Genomic DNA, 5,422 nt, shown 5'->3' with positions numbered 1-5,422 from the left:
GGACTCTTTGAAAATCTAAAATGAACCATTCAGAACTAGTGAGCACTTCTGACCTATTGTTTTCCCCGACGTAAGTCTTGAGAGGTACTGAGCCCTCACAGTACCCATGCTGTGGCTATGGAAAATGAGTTATGGATGCCTGTGAAAAACTGACTTTAAAACCTCTTGTTTGAGTTACCTCAAGTGCAAAATTGAGATGATGAGAGTGAAGTGTGCCACTTTTGTATTGATTAATATCCAGCATTGAAAAGTTTGAAGACGGAAGGGTAACTATAAATAGTTATTCATGGCAACATTTGGGTTGCTTGCATGTTCATGGTCTGCATGGTCCATTTATGACTGGGAATACAATGTTAAATTAATATTGTTCCAGATGAATTTATCTGTAGAAAGTGCTCCTCAGATCTTGCATCAGTGAACAGGAAGATGCATTTGATACAAGCACCCTATTTTCCCTTTAGCTATATACAGTATTTCATGTCCTATTAACATAATCTATCTACAGTGAAGTTTATAGGCCTTGACAGATAGCACCTCGGGTGAGAAAAAGGATGACAGAGAAAATTTATGTTTACAAAGTCAGTCTTTCTGGATCTGCTCTTGGACAGCTTGACACCAAAGACTATAAACATAGTCTGGAATCCGAAACCTTTTCTGCAATGACCTTGTTTTAGAAAATACTATTCTTATCTCCTCCTGCTTGTTCTTCTTTCAGCAGTCGCTCCTCACTGTACATTCCTCACCATGTGCTCCTTCTGTTTCTTGAGCAGTACCTTCATATTTATTTTTTGTTTACTACCCATTTTTATTTAGGTGATGGAATCTGAAGACCTACTTTGTGCTAGTAGCAGAATCATGTTAGTGAACCATTCGATTTGATATAGGCTTGTCATCTCTGACTCTTTCTTTTCCATTTCTTTGGAAGAAGGCTTTTGCAGGAGGAGGACTGTTCCTGTACTGAGCGCTGCATTAAATTATACTTTAATGGCAATAGTTTAGTACATTCAAATTTAAAATTGCCCATTCTTTATATTAGTAAAAGAAGGTCACTACTTCATAAATAACAGAGCAGTTGTATGCAAGCTTAAGGCAAATGATTGAAAATACAGACTCAGCTGAAAATACAGTCCTTTGGAAGAGACATGTCAAATGGATTTGAACAGTATTTTTACAAATATCTCACTATTTATAAACAGTGTCAAGCACTTCTTTTCGTACGAAATGTTATGCTGCCATTCTAAACAACCTAAATGCAGTTTCCTGTGGTGATGGCTTTTTTTATCGTGCTTTCACCCTGCCCATATGACACATGTTTTCTGCAGTACTGATTTTAAAGAAGCACCTACATTTACTTCTACTGACCTATGTTTCAAAGCCAGGAGACCTTGGATGAACAAAGATTATCTGAGGTGTGGACAAATTAATCTCAGTGCATTTGCTCTATTTGGGTTTCCAAATGTCCTTGCTGAGATCTGCTGGTGTTGCAAGATCCTGAAAGCAGTCTAGTCTCCTTTCCAGCATGCTCTGTCCTTCTTTTAAAAAACCCCACAACCTCCAAACTTGTGTTGTGTAGAAGCCTTCTTAAAACATCTGAATCCAAATTCTGTGACAGTCATTCTGGTGATGGAGACAATCACAGTTTCTTGTGTAACAGCACACATTAATGGAGTGCTAGCTAAAGAATAACTGTATTAGCAACATTGGTACGTCACATACTCCACTATACAGTTCCTGGGTATCACCTAACCTCAGTGTTTCAGGGCCTGATTTAAAATTATTGACAGTAGTGGGAGATTTTCCATTGATTTGAATAGACTTTGAATCCAGCTGAAAGAAGCTGAAACCAGAGTTTGCCATCATGTCTTACGTACAAAAAGGCATGGAATATATTTGTGGTCAGTGAAAATCCTGTTTTTATAAGATACACAGGCATACAGAGTATACTAAACTAATCAGCTATGTCTTTTTCTAAATGGTAATCTTCACCAAGAAATAAAAACCAGATCTTTTATTGCAACTAATGGAGTGGATGTTATGTCATTCCTCTTCTGTCAACGAAAAAGCAAATTAATATGATTTCATTATGTTTCTTCAAGGGATTAAAGCATTGTCTTTATGGTAGCTAAGTTTAAGAAAGTGGCAACATTTAAAGGAGTGTTAGCTTTTCTCCTGAACAAATCCTTGGTTGATTGAATTACCAGGCTTGAGCAGTTTAGTAATAATTCAGGCTAAAGACTTAAAGGAATGTCAACAACATTCTTTTCTTCTGGCAAAGAAGACTAAAATAGTAAACCATTACTGAAAACACCACAGGCAAATCCAACAGATTTAATAAAAGGAAGGATGTTTCTTGTATGTGCCAGTTTAAAGACTTTGGTGCAGTTTGTTATATCCAAATGAGAATGGACAAATAATGGACGTCTCTAACTCACAGCTCTGTGCTTCATCAAAGGAAGATTTGAACCATGGTTTCTGATTTCAGTTACATGTTAAGTCAGTAGAGCTCTGCCATTTTCTTTTTATTTTTTTTTCTTCACCTATTATTGAATTCTGAAGTCAGTGACAAACTATATTCTCATTTACATTCATGTAAATACAGGAAATAGCTTATTTTTTCTTCTATTTTTTATGTAGCTGTTGTAATTTATTCAGTGTTCATCTATAGAAGCTAAATATATTACATATTTCAGTGATACTAATCTTGTATAAGATGGACTACTTTTCTTAAAAATAGTCATATCTTTGTTAGATGACTGTTGGTTTGTTACTTACTGTATAATTCAACTTTTTATTTACTTGCTACTGCTCGTGGTAATTCCTCACCTTTGCAGGAACAATATGACTTACTGATTCATAGTCTTTATTTTAGCATACTAGACTCCATGTTTAGAAATCATCAGAAACTGATATTGATGTCTTTCTTCGGAAGGATTTTACAGCAACTGATGGAGTGGTATAATCTTACGGAATTGGCATCCCTTTAGTGATTAGGGAAAAAAAAACAAACGATCAGAGGTCTCATGTAACCCGTGGTGAGACAAATTAGATATTGAGCAGAAAACCTCACTCTGTTCATTTGGGATATTATGCACTTTCATTTATATGTGTGTGCCCTCATTAAAGATTCCAAAAATAGATGTTGTAGTTAGCAAAGAACGTACAGAGAGGAGTGGCACATCAAGATTTTGATAAAATGTTGGGGATGCTCAAGACACCATTCATTCCAGGCTTTTTGACCAAAACTAGATAAATGACTCATAGTGGTGACTGACTGATGATTTAGCCTTTAAATTTCTCAAAAATGTGTTAGATATTGGAATTTTCTTAAATGTTTTCTAAGAATGTATTTTAACCAATGGATTCATGGTAAAAGATCTACTTCTACTATGTCTAGCAGTATTTCTATTTTTTTCTTCAGCTGTGTGATTTACTAGGCTTTGTCTACCCATGACTGAATAAATGGTACCATTTGATGTTCTAAATATAATTTTCTATCAAATATTCTTTTTAGAAAAAGTTATGCTCTGGAAGAAAATCCAACATCACTTATATTTGCAGATTTATTCTTCACGAGCATTTCTAAGGCATATCTTTGTAGAACACCTTTTACAACAGTTTAGCCTTTTCTGTTTGGATATTATTCTTAGAAATAAAAACCAAATCATATAAAGTTCATGTGCATGAAATGTTAAAGGTTGTAAAACCTATCAAAATGTGTTTGTAATGTTAAAAACATTTTGAGTGTTCACCAGGCACTTCTTGGTTATTTTTCATTTCCCTTTACAATCTAAGATGTCGCAGTCCTGCTGCATTGTTAAGTATTGGATGGAAGTTGGGGGTCAGTGGAATTCATTAAGATTTACTCCAGTAAGTAATCAGTTTGTTCAGCCTTAGGTGGACATATAGTTTCCTCTATACACTGCAAGTAGTTTCTTGTGAAACTGATGAAATTATTCCTCTTGTTTACTCTATGACTTTGCTAGCCTGTATTTCTTCAGTTGGCCTTTAAACTTCTTTTATTCTTCTTCTTCTATATGTGTGTGTCTCAGCGTGACCACTTCTGCCTCCTAGATACAGAGTGAGATGGATGAAATCTAATGTGCATTATAGTGCCTACTCCCAATTCATCCCATATTAATCTGGAGGATCTGGGTTGACATTTTTATTATATTTCTATATTTTCCACACAGTTTCTCAAACGTCTTAGGAAAAAAACCACCAGCTTAAGCTGACATGTACCTCCATGAAACTTAAATGTCTGTTTCCTACGAGTAATCTGTCTGCATATAGTTCTATTTTCAGATTTTCCCCTTGGATACAGTTTGTTTTGATTATCGTGTCCATCAAGTGTTGCTTATCTTTCAGCATGCTGCCTTTTCTTTCTAGTATTTAATTGTACCACAGGAAGCTTCAGAAGGCAGTTAGGTAGGGGCCTGGTAACTGTCATATGTTCTATGTATTTCTGTGATGACATTTTTGTGTATCACAGGTGCACAGTGAGAGAATGTACTCCTATGTCACTTGCTGAGTCTGATAATTTTCTGAGTCCTTTCCCCTTTACATTGTGAAATTCAGTACACTCAGGCTGCTACAGGATATTTTTAAGGGACAGAATTATTACTTTCACTTCAAATAATACTGGAATTTTGGTAATGCTGTTGAATTTGGTGAAGCAGTCTGCAAAGCAAGGGTATAAACAAAAATCCCTAAACGTGCCACCTGGGGTGGTGCAATGTATTCTCTGGAACAGGGGTCATAAGAAATAAGGTAGGCAGAATTTTGTCCTGCCCAGCTGTAGTTCCTTGATTTTAGAGGTGGCTGATCCCTCTGCCACTTTTATTGACTTCAGTGGGAGCCAACAGGCTCGACCCTTACTGAAGCAGTGTATATGTTCACAGGAACCGTGTAACAAAACTAAGCTTATTGTTTGATGCGTATGCAGCTCTGTTTCTTTTGGAGAGATAAGAAATGTGTGAGAAAAGAAGCCACCATGGATGCACAATCTGGTTGATGTTTTAAAAAATACCCTGAGAGAATAGCATTTTTTACTCTGTGTAGATGGGTGCATATTTGCAGAGTGATACTCAGATGGCGATATGATCACATGAAGTTATATAATAAATCTGTTTCTTGTGTGGGTTTTTGTTTGTTTCTTTTGGACTGCATTTCGTTTAGTTTTTAATACATCCAGGGTAGAGGAAGGGCAGTGAATTTAGGGAAAAAAGGAGTTCAGGACACACAGTATGAGCGGAAACTTTACAGGACTGAATCCATCTTTTGGTTTTGTGCACACAGCACCTAGCACAGTCCGTTGAGATCCACGAGAAGACTTGTGATCATCACTATAATGGGATTGTTGGAGACACTGTTCAGTGTTCAAAATATCTACATAGCAAGTGGAAAAAAAACAAATGGTGTAAGC

Source organism: Opisthocomus hoazin, chromosome 6, assembly GCF_030867145.1.
Source record: "Opisthocomus hoazin isolate bOpiHoa1 chromosome 6, bOpiHoa1.hap1, whole genome shotgun sequence".
NCBI lineage: Eukaryota > Metazoa > Chordata > Aves > Opisthocomiformes > Opisthocomidae > Opisthocomus > Opisthocomus hoazin.
The sequence above is the reverse complement of the archived record's forward strand: the minus strand, read 5'-3'. Positions refer to the sequence as shown.